Raw genomic sequence first — 19,004 nt, 5'->3', positions numbered from 1 at the left:
ATAGCATATGTGCAGGCGGATCGAAACTCGAGGCAGACAGGGAATGCAGCAAAAAGGAAGGATAACTTAGGACATCTTATGACTTCCAATATCTCTAATGATAAAGTTAGCATTCAGGTACTTTACCTGAATGTTCGTAGCATTCATAACAAAGCAGATGAACTAATGGCACAGATCATAGTGAATGATTATGATGTAGTAGGCATCACAGAGATGTGGTTACAGCGGGGGGGTCAGGACTGGCAGTTAAACCTCCAAGGATTTTCAACTTATCAAAAAAGACAGGAAGGTGGGCAGAGGGGGTAGGGTTGCCTTGTTAGTTAAGAACAAAATTAAGTCTATGGCACTGAATGACATAGCGTCGGATGATGTGGAGTCTGTGTGGGTGGAATTGAGGAACCACAAAGGCAAAAAAAACATAATTGGAGTTGTGTACAGACCTCCTAACAGTGGTCAGGACCAGGGACGCAACATGTACCGGGAAATAGAGAAGGCATGTCAGAAAGGCAAGGTCACGGTGATCATGGGAGACTTCAATATGCAGGTAGACTGTGTAAATAATGTTGCCAGTGGATCCAAAGAAAGGGAATTCATGGAATGCTTACAGGATGGCCTTTTGGAATACCTTGTCATGGAGCCCACAAGGGAGCAGGCTATTCTGGACCTAGTGCTTTGTAATGAACCAGACTTTATAAGAGATCTTAAAGGGAACGCTTAGGAAGCAGCGATCATAATATGGTAGAGTTCAGTCTGCAGTTTGAAAGAGAGAAGGCAAAATCGGATGTAATGGTGTTACAGTTAAATAAAGGTAATTATGAGGGCATGAGAGAGGAACTGACAAAAATAGACTGGAAGCAGAGCCTAGCGGGGAAGACAGTAGAGCAAAAATGGCAGGAGTTTGTGGGTATAATTGAGGACACTGTACAGAGGTTCATCCCCAAGAAAAGAAAGATTATCCCGGGGAGGGATTAGACAGCCATGGCTGACAAAGGAAGTCAGGAAATCTATGAAAGAAAAAGAGAGATCCTATAAAGTGACCAAGAGCAGTGGGAAATCAGAAGATTGGGAAGGCTACAAAAACAGAGGATAACAAAGAGAGTAATCAGGAAGGAGAGGATCAAATATGAAGGTAGGCTAGCCAGTAATATAAGAAATGATAGTAAAAGTTTCTTTCAATACATAAGAAACAAACGACAGGCAAAAATAGACATTGGCCCACTTCAAACTGATGCTAGAAACCAAGTGATGGGAGATAAGGAAATAGCAGGAGAACTTAACAAGTACTTTGCATCAGTCTTCACAGTGGAAGACATGAGTAATATCCCAACAATTAAAGGGAGTCAGGGGGCTGAGTTGAGTATGGTTGCCTTTACAAAAGAGAAAGTGCTAGAAAAGCTAAAAGGTCTTAAAATTGATAAATCTCCTGGCCCCGATGAGATACATCCTAGAGTTCTGCGAGAGGTGGCTGAGGAAATAGCGGAGGCATTGGTTGAGATCTTTCAAGAGTCACTGGAGTCAGGGAAAGTCCCGGATGATTGGAAGATCGCTGTTGTAACCCCCTTGTTCAAGAAAGGATCAAGGCAAAAGATGGAAAATTATATGCCAATTAGCCTAACCTCGGTTGTTGGTAAAATTCTAGAATCCATCATTAAGGAGGAGGTTTCGAAATTCTTGGAAGAGCAGAGTCTGATTAGAACAAGTCAACATGGATTTAGTAAAGGGAGGTTGTGCCTGACAAACCTGTTGGAATTCTTTGAAGAGGTGACAAATAGGTTAGACCAGGGAAATCCAGTGGATGTGGTCTATCTAGACTTCCAAAAGACTTCTTTGATAAGGTGCCACACGGGAGGCTGCTGAGCAAGGTGAGGGCCCATGGTGTTCAAGATGAGCTACTGGTATGGATTGAGGATTGGCTGTCTGACAGAAGGCAGAGAGTTGGGATAAAAGGTTCTTTTTCGAAATGGCAGCCAGTGACAAGCGGTGTCCCACAGGGTTCAGTGTTGGGGCTGCAGCTGTTCACATTATATATTAATGATCTGGATGAAGGGACTGGGGGCATTCTAGCGAAGTTTGCCGATGATACAAAGTTAGGTGGACAGGCAGGTAGTACTGAGGAAGTGGGGAGGCTGCAGAAGGATCTAGACAGTTTGGGAGAGTGGTCCAGGAAATGTCTGATGGAATTCAACGTGAGCAAATGCGAGGTCTTGCACTTTGGAAAAAAGAATAAAAGCATAGACTACTTTCTAAACGGTGAGAAAATTCATAAAGCCAAAGTACAAAGGGATCTGGGAGTGCCAGTCGAGGATTCTCTAAAGGTAAACATGCAAGTTGAGTCCGTGATTAAGAAAACGAATGCAATGTTGTCACTTATCTCAAGAGGGTTGGAATATAAAAGCACCGTTGTCCTACTAAGACTTTATAAAGCTCTGGTTAGGCCCGATTTGGAGTACTGTGTCCAGTTTTGGTCCCCACACCTCAGGAAAGACTTACTGGCACTGGAGCGTGTCCTAGATTAGATTAGACTTACAGTGTGGAAACAGGCCCTTCGGCCCAACAAGTCCACACCGACCCGCCGAAGCGCAACCCACCCATACCCCTACATTTACCCCTTACCTAACACTACGGGCAATTTAGCATGGCCAATTCACCTGACCCGCACATCTTTGGACTGTGGGAGGAAACCGGAGCACCCGGAGGAAACCCATGCAGACACGGGGAGAACGTGCAAACTCCACACAGTATGTCGCCTGAGTCAGGAATTGAACCCGGGTCTCAGGCGCTGTGAGGCAGCAGTGCTAACCACTGTGCCACCGTGCCGCCCGCTCCGTGTCCAGCGGAGATTCACACGGATGATTCCTGGAATGGTTGGTCTAACGTACGAGGAACGGCTAAGGATCCTGGGATTGTAGTCATTGGATTTTAGAAGATTAAGGGGAGACTTAATAGAAACTTACAAGATAATACATGGCTTGGAAAGGGTGGACGCTAGGAAATTTTTTCCGTTAGGCGAAGAGACTAGGACCATGGACACGGCCTTAAAATTAGAGGGGGTCAATTCAGAACAGAAATGCGGAGACATTTCTTCAGCCAGAGAGTGGTGGGCCTGTGGAATTCATTGCCACAGAGTGTAGTGGAGGCCGTGACGCTAAATATCTTCAAGGCAGAGATTGATAGATTCTTGATGGCTTGAGGAATTAAGGGCTATGGGGAGAATGCGGGTAAGTGGAGTTGAAATGCCCATCAGCCATGATTGAATGGCGGAGTGGACTCGATGGGCCGAATGGCCTTACTTCCACTCCTATGTCTTATGATCTTATGGTCTTATGATATCAAGGACATCATTGAGCATTATCATGAGGAGGATGTAGGGCTGGGGGTCCTATTGAACAAGTGGCACAGGATGAGGAATCCCTTTCACCAGAGGGAAGGGACATTGAGAGATATGCAAGGAAGGTCCAGGACAAACTCATATATGTCTGTTTCCTTTTATTCCCATACCCTTCCAATATCAGTGCAATAAATACTAAGCTGCTGTTACCTGCCTCTTATCACAATCCATTATCCAGGTTCGCAATGCACCTTGATAACAGAGCCTTCTCTTACACTACAGCCACCTGACACTGAAACATGTAAATCCTCAGTGTATCCTGAGCTCTAATTAGCACACGTATATGTAAATAATTGCTCGGCAGTACGGAACTCCGACACTGGAGACAAGAAGACAAACTTTTTCACTAGCACTCATCAGAATAAGGACATGAGAAAGGGACAACAATTTATACAGCATAAGAAGATGTTTGGACCATTATGGGAATGGAACAGTTAACTGTCAATCTTAATTCTCAAACCAGGCAGGTAGATTCTACGTGGTCAGGATATTGCCATAGGACTCTACAGACACAGGCAGTCTTCATGACCCATGGTTTTCTTTCCATCCATGAGAAAGATGCAACGATGTACAAATTTCTTTTGCTTATATTCCTTTGTATTAATGTATTAAGATTCAAGTCATACAAATACATCACACTGTGAGACTGACTGATGATCTGAAATTGACTTCTGATGTAGTTCTTAGCACTGTCCATATTTAATAAGTGATTTCCAACAGCAGAATCACATCTAATGGGTGGATACACTCTTCTGAGGTTTGCAAACACAAGCTGGTTGTGCCTAAGTGATATGCTGCCCAGTGCAAATGGTCAACAGAACATGTTGTTAGATATGGTCATCCAGTCATCAAATACAGTGCCCTCCTCAGTTATTATGGATATGTGTAGAGGTAGAGGGACTGTCCGCACCTGGAGCATCCTAGGACATGCTCCCAGAAGCAGGGGCAACTGCTCTTCTGCCTTCACTGAAAAGAAAACCTAGACGATACACCAGTTAGTGCATATCTCTCTCACCTTGTAAGTGCTGCATTTGAACAATTAAACATTCATCTCAGACATTTACTAATTGGCCATCAGTCTGATAGAGGAAATCATGGGTGCACATGTTTGAGACAATGGCAGCATTGAAATTTAGGAATCTAAGTCAATGTGGTGGACTTGTTCGCATATGGGTGCACACTGCCTTGGGCAAGCTCTGCCAAATGTTCCCTTACCGCTCGCTGTAACTCCAGCAGCCTTGTGTACCCTGAGAAGTCACAGCCTGCCAATCTGACAATGACTTAATTATTCCTAATTAGTTATTCAGAATGACCATGTTGGAATGGGAAGCCACAGTGAGTTCTTTTTCACAAGACCATTTCAGCGGGAAAGCATAATAAGGTCAAAAGTAGTCCAAAAAGGTGCAATCTTTTTCTTCTCTTACTTTTTCATGGGTTAAGGAAAGCAGGACTGCCCGTCCAAACAGCATAGGAAGGCTTGAGTCTCCTTTTTGGAGGTATTGTCCATTCCCCATCAAAGGACCCCAAACCGTACCCAGTTGTCAGCAGGCAGTATTGGGACATGTGCTTTTCTGTCACTTTGCATTGACTCTCTGCATCAAACAAATGGGAGCTCAGCCAGGAGAAATTAAATGAGGCTGAGAATGTAAATTGCTGTAGTGTAATTTCTGAAGCAGCGGGTGTGTTTCTAATTCACACTGCTACTCGTCCAGTGGAAACTAGCCTGAAGTTAAATTCAGGGCAATAATTTTCATGATTATTTTGCTTTTTTTAACTCTTTCTGTACCATAATTCTTTTTTAATGCTCAATTTTCATCACTTATTACACCATTCTTCAAAGAAAATGATTTAAAAGCTGTTACAGCTTCATAAAGGGTATTTACCATACCATGTTCACAACTTCAAACTAATACAGATCCATTAATTTCTCAGTAAATTGAGGAGAAGCCTTCATTACAGTTAGCAACATTGCAATACTCCCCACCATAAAGATTTTCAGTGATTGAGTCTTCTGGTTACAGTTTGGACAGACTATGGTCCTGCATTTACTGTTATTTTCCTTTCACAATTCAGACAGCTTGTGACTTCCTAGGGTGCAACAATTGGGAATCCTGAATCTCAGAAGCACAACTCGACTTGACACTTAGCTTTCTTAATGCAGTGAATGGCATCAAGGACAGGGATTGTAGCATATTGCTTCAACTGCACTTTTAAAAACTGACAGCAGCGACAATGAGATAAGCATAAAGGTCCTATAGATAGCCTTCACACTCATTATTGTGCCTTGGCCCAATAGCTGAAAGATTGGTGGTGTTCTCTGGAAAGTAAATGATTCTGACACTGATATTAAAATATACTTGTTGCAAGGTGGTAGACAGCCTTGTATGTGAAGGAATCATCTTCCCTGATCATTTTGAATTGTGTTCTTCTGTATATTTCTCAATTCATCCTTGTTTCTTCACTTTTGCAGCAAGGATCATAGCTGCTATTTAAGTGAATAGTAATTTCTCCTTCCATTCAATCCAATTCCACTCTGACTCCTAATATTTAGGTCTCTCAAGTCAAGTGTAGCAGTATTATGGTGCTTCCAGACATTGGATTTATTTAATGTCTGTGAATATGATTTTGTGTTTGCACTAACAATCCCAGCAAAGCAATCTTCTTGGGTCCGACTAGTTAATAACAGAAAATGTCAGACATACTCAGCAGAGCAGGCCCATTCAGAACCAGTCACGATGAAGGATCATTAACCAGAAAAATTAACTCTATTTTTCTTTCCACCAAAGCTGCCTAAACTCCTGGGACTTCCCAGAATTTTCAGGTTGTATCCAGTCCTAATAAGAAGTCAAATCAGAATTGAAAGGGAAATTAGAGATGTAACTTGTTTGAGCAGTAATAGAAATAGTGTAAGGGGGGGAAAATACTTGCCTTGGATGGAAAGCTGCAGAGATTTACAGACAAATGGAGATGATAATGGGGCAAGTAAATGAAAGATAGGGCTAGAGGGTGTTTAATTTAGAATAGCAATAATCTTACTAACAACTGCTGTTGAAAAAGGTAAAAGTAAACATCATAATGTGAGATTGTTCCACACAATATTGAATCCAAAAGGCCTAATTGAAAGAATTGCTGTTGTCCAAGTTTGCACAGAGTTTTGCTGAGTCTTTCCAATCAGGTTACTACCCTTGTACCAATCCCAACACACTTCTTGTCAAAACTTATATCCCATGTTACTTTATTATATAGAAAATAATCCCTTCCTTTCCTCCTCAACCTGACTATAGCCTTTGATATGGTTGATCACATTATCCTCTGGTAATGACTACTCACTGTGGTTCCTGTTGGATGGGATTGCACTCGCTAGTTCCACTTTCACCTACCTAATCATAGCCAGAGTATCACCTACAATGGCTTTTCTTCCAGTTTCCACACAGTTTTTATCAATATTCCCCCAAGGATCTACCCTGGACCCCCTATTTCTCATCTCAAGATGCCACTTGGCAACATCGTCCAAAAGCATGTTTCACAAATACATAATGGCATACAACTTTACATAACTGGCATTTCTTTCAACTCCTCCACTGGTGTTAAATGATCAGAATGCTTATCCAACATTGTCTTTAAGGTAACATTCAATGACAATGACTATGCCCTGGAGACACCATCATTATCCCTGTGTATATCATGCCCACATGCAGGTCAGACCCACCACAGTGGGTATTGCTATACAGTGAGGAGGGAGTTCCCCTGTGGTCAAACAAGGACAAGGAAACCTCCTTCTAACTACCATTCACCATTTCTCACACCCTTAGATGATGAATCTGTACTACTTCACATTGGACACCACTTGGAGGATACATAAAGGGTAGCAAGGATACAGAATGTACTCTGGGTGAGGGGCTTCAATGTTCATCACCATGTGTAATCTGGTAGCATCACTACTGATCAAATTGATGAATTCCTAAAAGATATAGGCACTAGACTGGGTCTGAAGTAGATGGTGAGGAAACAAACAAGAATGCAAAACATCCTTCACGTCATCCTCACTTTACACCGATCTGTGACAGGATCAATGAGTGTGACCTCAGCCCACCTTCACGTTGAGGATACCCTCCATGTTGGCACAACAACCACACTAAATGATATAAAATTCAAACAAATATAGTAACTCCAGACTGGGTAGCCCAGACATATGGGTGGGCCATCACCATTGCATTGTATTTATGTCTTAGCATATTCCCCACTCTACCATTACCATCAAGCCAGGGAATCAAGGTTGGTTCAGGAGCAACAGCAGGCATACCTAAAAATGAGGTTAAGTTTTGACCTGGTAAAGTTACAACACAGAGCTACTTGTATACCAAACAGCAGAAGCAGAGGTGTGTAATTCTTCAATGGATCTAAGCTCTGGGATTTTACCACATCCAATCATGAATGGTGATGGACAATTAAACAACTCTATGGAATAGGAAGCTCCACAAGGATCCACATCCTCAGCAAGATGGAGCCTAGCAGATTAGTCCAAAAATATGATTGCAGCACATGCAAGCAGCAATGTCAAGTGGCTGATGCATCTCACCTTCCTTCAGAGGTCCCCAATATCATAGGCGCCAGCCTTTAGCCAATTCGAGTCCCCATTTGAGATTTGAAGGAATGGCTGATAGCATTGGATACTGCAAAGGCTACGGACTCTGATAACATTTGAAGAATAGTACTAAAAATGTCTGCTCCAGAACTTGCTGTGCCCAAGTAAAGCTCTTCCAGTCCGCTGCAAAACTGACATCTACGTGACAAAGTGGAAAAATATCTAAATATGTCCTATGCACAGAAAGCAGGAAAAATCCAATTCATTCAATCAAAGCTTCGGTCTCCTCACAATCATCAGCAGTTGAACAGAGGCTGTTCTTGACAGTGATATCAAGTAGTACTTAACAATGACCTATTCAAATTGGGTTCCACTTGGCCACTCAGGTCCAGACCTCATTACATCCTTTGAAAAATGGACAAAAGAGTTGAATTCCAAGGATGAGGTAAGAGTGACAGCCCTTGGAATTGGAATCTATGGGAATCAGGGGGATAGCTCTCCATTCTTTGGGGTCATAACTGGCAATAATCTCAACCACAGACTGCTGCAGTATCTAAGGAGTAGTAAATTATGCTGAATATTGTGCATTCATCAGTGAATATCTCCACTCTGACCATATGATGGAGGGAAGGTTATTGATGAAGCAGCTGAAAATGGTGAGGCCTATTACACTACCCTGAGGAATTCCTACAGAGACATCCTATGGCCAAGTGCAGCAAGAGCTGAAAATAGTTCAGGCTTGGGGTGATAAGTAACAAAGTAACATTTGCATCATATGCACGTCAGACAGTAATCACCTCCAACCATAAAGTTGCTAACAATTGCACCTTGACATTCAATGATATATCATTGCTGACTCCCCTCCTACCAACATCCTGGTAGTTACCGTTGACCAGAAACTGAATGAGCCATCTAAATTAGAATTAGAATCAAAATCACGTTTTATTGTCAAATGTTCTCAAGTACAAGGATACAGGAGTACAGTGAAAAGTGTACAAAGTCACTCTTCCTGGCATCATCTTAGATACAAAGGTACCTAAGTACAAAATCCTAGGTACAAAGTAGAAAAATAAAGAAGTAAGTTAGAAGTTAAAATTAGATATACAATACTGTAGCTACTAGAGGACCAGTTCAGAGGTTGGGAATTCCACAACAAGTAACTCACCTCCTGACCTCTCAAAGCCTATCCACCACTGACAAAGCACAAGTCAGAAGCATGATGGAATAGTCTCCATTTCCCTTGAGTTCAGCTTGTCACACCTCACTTGCGTAGTGTGCTGGAAATCAAGCCCCACTATTCTTGGAGTTGTCACAAAAGTTAAAAATTTTGTCCAACTATGAAAAGTCCCCAATTTATCTGTTGAATAGACCCAGGTTAACAGAAAAAATGGGCTAGATTTCTGTATTTAACAAGAACAACTACTTAATACCAGAACAGTTCTAACCACATGTAAATAACAATGAACTGTCACCATATGACCCCACTAATTAAAACTCCAGCCCACTTTCTAAAACCCTCTCCACACACACATACACAAACAGAAACAAGATGAGGAGAAAAAGTATTGGGGAAATAGTTTAATAGCACCAGTCTCAGGATTTGATTGAGTATTCCTTTTATATTCCAGGTCCTTCAGTTCTCTAGTCTTTTATTTCAGATTCACTTATTCACATGAGACACAAACTATGATATCTGACTTATTATTTAAACAGAATAGCTAACAGTAACTAGTGGGAGAAAGTGACTCGTATTCTTTAATTGCAGATAATTTTACTTAAGGAAGACACCAGTGCCCCCCCCCCCATCCAGAGACCCGAGAAGTTCTCCCAGAATTGTTTGCATCTACAAGCCGTTCCATCACTCAGGAACCAACAAGAGATGTCGTGCTATTCGTGGTAAAGAGGGAAAGAGATATGGAATAGGAGTAAATGGAAGCATGAAAAAGAGAAAAATGAGCCCACTCTGCTGAGAGACACGCCAATAAACCTAGTCAGACTAGGAATGAGGAAAATTGGGAATGTAGGGAAAAGGACGAGAGAGTTCACCCTCTGAAGCTGTTGAATTCAATGTTGAGTCCTAGATGCTGAACAGTGCCTACCAGGAAAATAAAGTGCTGTTCTTCAGCTTGCAAACTGTCCTTTATTCTGGGTACAATAACAATCTATTCTACTCACTCCCCCTTCCCCTCTGTATTACACCATAACGAAACACTATTTTTCAGCTCCTTTCAGTTTTGAAGAAGACTTACATCAAAATTGAAATGTTAACTGTGCTTCTGTCCCACAGATGTTCCAATACTTGCTGAGTTTCTCCAGCATTTTGTTTTTATTTCAGATGTCCAGCATCTGCAGTATTTTTATTTTTATTGCGTCCTTACAATCCAAATCCCATTCATTTATCACTTTGCACTCATTCTGATGTACGTTGGTTCCCAATCATGCAATACATTAAAATCCTCATGCTTGTGTTCAAATCCCTCTGTGGCTTTGATGTCCATCTCTCTGAACTTTCTTCCAGTCTCACAACACCCCCAGATATTTGGACACTCGTCTATTTCCGGCTCCTTAAAGATTCCAATTTTGACCTGCTTCAGCATTGGTGGCCATGACTTCATTCTGCAATTCTTATCCTAAACCTCTCTATCGCTCTGTTCACTGTTGAATCATACTTCATCCTCCTAGCTACGAGAGAATACAAGTAGCCTTGAGAAATGTGATTGTCAAAACATATTTCTTTATGAATAAAATTTATTTTAATATTAATTAAATAACTTACTAGACACTTAGGACATTAAAATGATTTACAGTAAATAAATTACTTTCAAAATACATATTATATAGACAATTGAGGTGCGTACTGCTGATTAAGGGCATTGTTAGCATGGAGAATGGCATCATTAGTTTATCTGTTGCAATTGGCATTGAAAATTGGTAAACACAGAATCACCAAATTGTAGCAGTGCAGAATGAGGCCATTTGGCCCATCACCCCTGCACATCATTTCTCTCAAAATATTCATTCGATGAATACCTCAAGTAATGACAGGAGCATGTCAGAAAATCAGTCTATGCATCTGTACTTTCAATTCTTCATATCTTTCTTCAAGCTCCTTTTATTACACTTATTATTACTGAGACCCTCCTAAACAAAGTTCTTCCAGGTTCAGTCTGTGCCTCTCTTTGGGATCCTCTGAATGCCCACAAAGGTGCTTGTCACTGTCTTATAGTAGCAACCAACTGCCAATTCCTCTTCTCACATCACTTTTGCCGCACAATGGACAGAGTAAGTGATAAGTTCTATCTTGTCCCATCCTCATCAACCATTAGTTGCCTCTCGGACTCTGCCAGTAAATTAACAATTACTGACTGTCCCACTTTCTTCAAAATGCTTGTTCATGTCTTAATGTTCTCATTCATGGCCTTAATGTGAGTGATTGCATAGCAACATGGCTTTGATAGAAACTTTCTGAAAGCTATGCAGCTGGACGTATGTTCATCACCTGTCTGATAAAACTATTGTGAGGGTTATGTGGTCTTTTAACCAAATCACACATTGCCTCTACCCCAATTCCTTTGGCATATTCTTAGCCTTAAATTTCTTCCTTCCTCTTCTCCTTTAAAGTATTTGTTTTCCTTCAACTGCCCAAATCTACTCTGACATTGTTACCATCATACCTCCTTAACTCGATCAACATTTGCACTAAGCAAATTCTCATCCTTAGTGATTTCAATCCATATTTCAAATGACTTTTCCTTTTCTTTTTTTGAATTACTACTCTCTTCTCCATTCTTAACCTCTCCCATATTAGTTCTGATATCCATATTTACATCAACCTCTTGTTCCTGATGGAAAAGTCAATCTCACTTCTCCCAGAATCCCGAGCACAACCAAGGCTATCTTAGAAAATGTTCTCATGTCCCTGAACACCCATATCATCCTATTTGCTTCCAATATAACTTCCTTCAATAGCTACCCCAAAACATGTTCTTATAAATTGGTTATAACTCTCAAATCCTTAGCCTTTAGCCTTTTATTCACCACAGTGCTGCAATAGTCCAACTGCTTAACAACTATGATGTATTTCATGCCTTTGTCAACAGTAAAATCCTGTCTTCCACCCGGACCCAGCTTATTTACAGTTCATGCTTGAATATCTGCACCTTGTGGCTAGTGAGGACTGCAGATGCCGGAAAGTCAGAGTCAATAGTGTTGGAGCTGGAAAAAGCACAGCAGGTCAAGCAGCAGAGGAGCAGAGAAGTCAATGTTTCACGTTAGAACCTTTCAACAGGATCATACTCAATAACCATATTCTTATGAGGCCTGATCACGAACGTAGTCTGTCCTTTCAGTATTGCTGGAGTATGGCAGTAGGTTCACAGTGCCCGCTGTATCCCAATCACCACAGTAAATGTTGCTGATCTCCAGAATTCAAATTTCTAAATTTTATGTTGTGTGTCACTGTCATATATCAATGTATCTTTAAGAGGTATCATCATGATATCATCTGTAATATTGTGTGTGATCTGAATGTATAAAGGTCTCATAGTCCATCTTAATTCGCGTCACCTGAAGCTTGCCACGCTACTAGAAAAACCCTGCTCAATGCTGCACTATTGTAACTTAAGTTAATACTAGTTCAGACACTTGGATGTCTAAGAAATATCATCTGTATATATAACAGTTAACTGTAATAAACATTTATTGGAATGTTCAATGCCATTATGTTCACATTGCAGTTTCTTATGCCACAGAAAATGACACAAACATTGGTACAACAGGTAAAATACTCTGCTGGAAGCAAAATCATACCACCAAATCCCTCCTTACGTTAAAGATACAAAGTAGTCTCAATGAAAACAAGCCAGTCGTTCTATGCCAGGCGTTTGTTTTTTGTTACAGCGCCTGAAATTTACAAGGGTTTCCAACCTGCCAAGCCAAACAATAATTTAACTCCAATTTATCTGAGGTCCTGTTTACTTAACCATTAGGCACAGAAACTCAGGAATTGTTAGACATAATATTCCAAGGTCCATTTATTTTCCCTACTAACGTTCTGGTAGTTGCAAGATACAATGATTATGGAGTTGTTAAATAATCGTAGCAAACAATTTTGATCAGTTAGTCTACAACAGATCCATACACAAGCTGAAGGTAATGTCAGCAATGGAGAGCTTTAGAACCACAATGCAAAGTCACCTCTTCTTTGTACAGACACACACCATGACTCAAATGTCATGGCTGTGATTACTCCTACACTGTGTTCCAAAAATGATCATTTCTAAAGGAAAGCTATTCCATTTACACCTGAATGAATCAGTGTTACCTCCTTCTACCATCTCTCTTAGGAGGATGTTCCGTAGTAAACTGAGATGATGTAGATTACTGTCAGTTGGGCAATTTGCACATATATACAGAAGGATGGAAGAATGGAATTGGTAAGCAAATTTGTCAAAATCCAGAAATCACAGGAACACAGCAATAAAAGTGATGGAAAAGGATAGACCAGATCTAAAAGTTGAAGTTCTAGATTGGAGAAAGGCCAATTTTGACGGTTTTAGGCAAGAACTTTTGAAAGCTGATTGTGGGCAGATGTTTGCAGGTAAAGGGACAGCTGGAAAATGGGAAGCCTTCAAAAATGAGATAACAAGAATCCAGAGAAAGTATATTCCTGTCAGGGAGAAAGGAAAGACTGGTAAGTATAGGGAATGCTGGACGACTAAAGAAATTGAGGTTTGATTAAGAAAAAGAAGGAAGCATATGTAAGGTATAGACAGGATAGATTGAGTGAATCCTTAGAAGAGTATAAAGGAAGTAGGAGTATATTTCAGAGGGAAATCAGGAGGGCAAAACCAGGACATGAGATAGCTTTGGCAAATAGAATTAAGGAGAATCCAAAGGGTTTTTACAAATACATTAAGGACAAAAGGGTAACTAGAGAGAGAATAGGGCCCCTCAAAGATCAGCAAGGTGGCCTTTGTGTGGAGCCGCAGAAAATGGGGGAGATACTAAACAAGTATTTTGCATCAGTATTTACTGTGGAAAAGGATATGGAAGATATAAAATGTGGGGAAATGGATGGTGACATCTTGCAAAGTGTCCAGATTACAGAGGAGGAAGTGCTGGATGTCTTGAAACGGGTAAAGGTGATTAAATCCCCAGAACCTGATCAGGTGTACCCGGGAACTCTGTGGGAAGCTAGAGAAGTGATTACTGGGCCTCTAGCTGAGACATTTGTATCATCGATAATCACAGGTGAGGTGCCGGAAGATTAGACTAGACTAGACTAGACTTACAGTGTGGAAACAGGCCCTTCGGCCCAACAAGTCCACACCGACCCGCCGAAGCGAAACCCACCCATACCCCTACATTACCCCTTACCTAACACTACGGGCAATTTAGCATGGCCAATTCACCTGACCCGCACATCTTTGGACTGTGGGAGGAAACCGGAGCACCCGGAGGAAACCCACGCAGACACGGGGAGAACGTGCAAACTCCACACAGTCAGTCGCCTGAGTCGGGAATTGAACCCGGGTCTTCAGGCGCTGTGAGGCAGCAGTGCTAACCACTGTGCCACCGTGCCGCCCGACTGGAGGTTGGCAAATGTGTTTAAGAAGGGTGGTAAGGACAAGCCAGGGAACTATGGACTGATGAGCCTGACCTCGATGGTGGGCAAGTTGTTGGAGGGAATCCTGATGGACAGGATGTACATGTATTTGGAAAGGCAAGGACTGAGTAGGGATAGTCAACATGGCTTTGTGCGTGGGAAATCATGTCTCACAAACTTGATTGAGGTTTTTGAAGAAGTAACAAAGAAGATTGATGAGGGTAGAGCAGTAGATGTGATCAATATGGACTTCAGTAAGGTGTTCAACAAGATTCCCCATGGGAGGCTGATTAGCAAGGTTAGATCTCATGGAATATAGGGAGAACTAGCCATTTGGATACAGAACTGGCTCAAAGGTAGAAGACAGAGGGTGGTGGTGGAGGGTTGTTTTTCAGACTGGAGGTCTGTGACCAGTGGAGTGCCACAAGGATCGATGCTGGGTTCTCTACTTTTGGTCATTTATATAAATGATTTGAATGTGAGGATAAGTGGTACAGTTAGTAAGTTTGCAGATGACACCAAAATTGGAGGTGTAGTGGACAGTGAAGAAGGTTACCTCAGATTACAACAGGATCTTGACCAGATGGGCCAATGGGCTGAGAAGTGGCAGATGGAGTTTAATTCAGATAAATGCGAGGTGCTGCATTTTGAGAAAGCAAATCTTAGCAGGACTTATACACTTAATGATAAGGCCCTAGGGAGTGTTGCTGAACAAAGAGACCTTGGAGTGCAGGTTCATAGCTCCTTGAAAGTGGAGTCGCAGGTAGATAGGATAGTGAAGAAGGCATTTGGTATGCTTTCCTTTATTGGTCAGAGTATTGAGAACAGGAGTTGGGAGGTCATGTTGCAGCTGTACAGGACATTGGTTAGGTCACTGTTGGAATATTGTGTGCAATTCTGGTCTCCTTCCTATTGGAAAAATGTTGTGAAACTTGAAAGGGTTCAGAAAAGATCTACAAGGATGTTGCCAGGGTTGCAGGATTTGAGCAATAATGAGAGGCTGAACAGGCCGGGGGTGTTTTCCTTGGAGTGTCGGGGGCTGAGGGGTGACCTTATCAAGGCTTACAAAATTATGAGGGGCATAGATAGGACAGATAGTCAAAGTCTTTTTCCCTGGGATGGGGGAGTTCAGAACTAGAGGGCATAGGTTTAGGGTGAGAGGGGAAAGATATAAAAGAGACCAAAGGGGCAATTTTTTCACACAGAGGATGGTACGGGTATGGAATGAGCTGCCAGAGTAAGTGGTGGAGGCTGGTACAATTGTAACATTTAAGGGGCGTTCGGATGGGTATATGAATAGGAAGGGTTTGGAGGGATATGGGCCGTGTGCTGGCAGGTGGGACTGGATTGGGTTGGGATATCTAGTTGGCATGGATAGTTTGGACCGAAGGGTATGTTTCCATGCTGTACATCTCTATGACTCTATGACTCAATGTTCCCTCTTTGGCTTGTAATGAATAGTCAGGTTGTTGTATTACTTAGGAGAAAGTGAGGACAGCAGATACTGGAGATCAGAGTCAAGAGTGTAGTGCTGGAAAAGCACAGTAGGTCGGGCAGCATCCGAGGAGCAGGAAAATCTGCATTTCAGACATAAACTTATCATCGGGAATGAGGCTTGTAGGCCAGGGCTGAGAGATAAATGGAAGGGTGGTGGCTGGGGCAAGGTAGCTGAGAATGTAATAGGTAGATGCAGGTCAGGGAGAAGGTGATGGATCGGAGAGGAGAATGGAGCAGATAGATTGGAAAAACAATGGACAGGTCAAGAGGGCAGTGTCGAGTTGGAGGCTTCAGATTGAGATAAGATGGGGGCAGAAGAAATGATCCACAAGTTGGCGACCTGTCTTTCCAATGTAGAGGAGACCACATTGGGTACAACGGATACAGTAGATGACATTTATGGAGGTACAGGTAAATTTCTGTTGGATGTAGAAGGATCCTTTGAGGCCTTGGATGGAAATGAGGGGGAAGGTGTGGGCACAGGTTTTGCACTTCCTGAGGTGGCAGGGGAAGGTGCCGTGAGTTGGGTAAGGGCTGGTAGGTCGGGGAGTGGTTCTGGCAAGTGAGTAATGGAAGGAATGGTCTCTTCGGAACTCTGAGAGGGGTGGGGAGGGAAATATATCCTTAGTGGTGGGATCTGCTTGTAGGTGGCAAAGTGGCGATGTATATGGAGGTTGGGGGGTATAAGGTGAGGACCGGGGTGGGGGGGGTCCTGTCCTTGTTGTGTTGGGAGGGGTTGTGTTCAAGAGTGGAAATGCGTGACGTGGAGAAGATGTGCTAGAGGGCATCATCGACCACATGGGAGGGGAAATTGCGGTCTTTGAAGAAGGAAGTCATCTGGGATGTTCTATGGTGGAATTGGTCATCCTGGAAACAGACATGGCGGAGGTGGAAGAATTGGCCATAAGGGATGGCGTTTTTACAAAAGACAGGGTGGGAGGAGTTGTAGTCCAAGTAGGTGTGGAGGTCTGTGGCTTTGTAGTAGATGTCTGTGATTAGTCGGTCACCAGAGATAGAGATGGGTAGGTCAGGAAGGGAGGGAGGAGTCTGAGATGGTCCAGGTGAATTTGAGGTCATGGTGGAAGGTGTTGTATTGGTGTACAGTCATGCCTAGCTTAAAAGGGAGATTGACACCTTGATTTTCTCCTTTCAAGTGCTGCCAAGGAACAGTGATCCCATTTGAAAGCTTTTGGGGAATCAATAACCACAGCTGAGGTATATTCAGGATGACCTTCTCAGAAGTCAAAACTGCCCCATGATTCGAGTAGCTTTGAGAAAATCTTCTCCCATCAAGTGCCTGTGGTTTGACATTTCTGGACAAGGACAACTCTTTGATCTCCTTACGTTGTTCCTTTAGAATCAGTAATTCTGGCAAGTCTCAGACTCTGTACATTAAAAGGAAACCATTTTAAAAAATGATGCATTAGTCTTGTCCTTATCAAGCAATGTTTGGTTCGATTTTTACTGACAAGTGTGTCTCAAGCAAAAAATAAATGTAAACCAAATTCTGTCACATAAACTATGCATTTCTCAACCTGTTCTAATTTCAATCATGATGAAAGATTGCAGTTAAGGATGAAAATTGCAACAACCAAGAATCTTTCATTCAATCAATATAATTTGGCACATTTCAAAGGTCTAGAAAATGGCCCCAAAATTGCCCAGATCCTGATCTTAACCAAACCTACATTATTACATCTTCTTGTTACAAACTCATGGGAAACTGTGAACTAAGTTAAACAAATCAATTCCCTCCTCAATATGAAGAAATTACAAACAAGATTCCATTTATTGTAGTTTTAATTTCCATATGGATTTGTAACAATGGAAATGTAGCATGAATTCAGAGGCAAATGATGCCACACAGTCTTTCAAATGCAGTTTCACCAATGCCCTACATAACTGAAGTATAACCTCCCCCTACCCTTTCATTCACATCCCCTTGCAACATACCATAACATTCAATTAGCCTTCCTGATTACATAGTTTCATTTTGTGCAATTTATATAGCAGGACACCCAGATCTCTGCATTTCAAATCTCTCTACAAATTGCTCTGCAATCTCTTGCCATTTAGATTTCACACTTTCCCAGATTGTCCAATTGCCAGAACTTTGCACACTCACTTTACCTATCAATATTCCTTTGTGGGCTCCTTATGCTCTCTTCATATCTCAGTTTTCTACTTATTTTTGTGACAACAGAAAACTTAGCTACCATACCTTCGATCCAAGAAGTCAGCATGTGCTTTGCCTGCCTCAAAGGCCTCCAGGTACAGGATGAGAATGAAGAAGAATGTTAGCAGACAGAAGAGCTTGAGCTTGGTGGAAACTCAGCTGCCAGTTCATGACAACACCATTTCATGCTGCTGATCTAAATCAATTTCTCCCCCACAAAGTATAATGCATGAATGTTTTAAATGCTTGAAAGATGAGCATTCATTTTTGGGAAAGTTGAAGAATAGGCGGTATCAAATCTGTCACCCTGCCCAATATTCTCATCTATTTCAGTGGAACTGAATTTGGTGGAACGTCTGGTTGGCTACAGATATGACACTGCCTGTACTGCATCCCCTATGAGGATAAAGATGATGGACAGTTACAACAACTTTCATTGTATTCCTCACTGTCAGAATGTTAAAGGAACCAGGAAACTTGGATAAGGAACAGATGTTTTAGAGTTTTAGCCTCTGGCCACTAGCCATATGGAACCTTGCAATGCGCAAAATAACCTTATGCCAACAATTACAAGCTAGGATTCCTTTTGTTTCTGAAAGCTAAAATAAATAAATAAATAACTTCACTTAGTTGAGACCCTTTTCTTAACAAATATCTACTTTGCCAAGATAAGCATAACAGCAGACAGCAAGGAAATGGGAGACACTACAGACAGAAACTTATATTCCACAAAGCTGGACGCCCTTCTCAG

The 19,004-nt window shown here is 41.9% G+C and overlaps 1 protein-coding gene across 1 annotated transcript in view; it reads right to left on the bottom strand.

The window, feature by feature from the left end:
- Positions 1–18,350, bottom strand: part of LOC132813916 (coiled-coil domain-containing protein 102A-like) — a 615,752-nt gene extending 597,402 nt beyond the window's left edge. Inside the window, exon 1 of the mRNA XM_060823318.1 lies at positions 18,299–18,350. The gene's annotated coding sequence lies outside the window, so the exon portion shown is untranslated. The remainder of the gene's footprint in view (positions 1–18,298) is intronic.
- Positions 18,351–19,004: the final 654 nt, after the last annotated feature.

This window comes from Hemiscyllium ocellatum, chromosome 4 (genome assembly GCF_020745735.1).
Source record: "Hemiscyllium ocellatum isolate sHemOce1 chromosome 4, sHemOce1.pat.X.cur, whole genome shotgun sequence".
NCBI lineage: Eukaryota > Metazoa > Chordata > Chondrichthyes > Orectolobiformes > Hemiscylliidae > Hemiscyllium > Hemiscyllium ocellatum.
The sequence above is the reverse complement of the archived record's forward strand: the minus strand, read 5'-3'. Positions and strand labels throughout refer to the sequence as shown.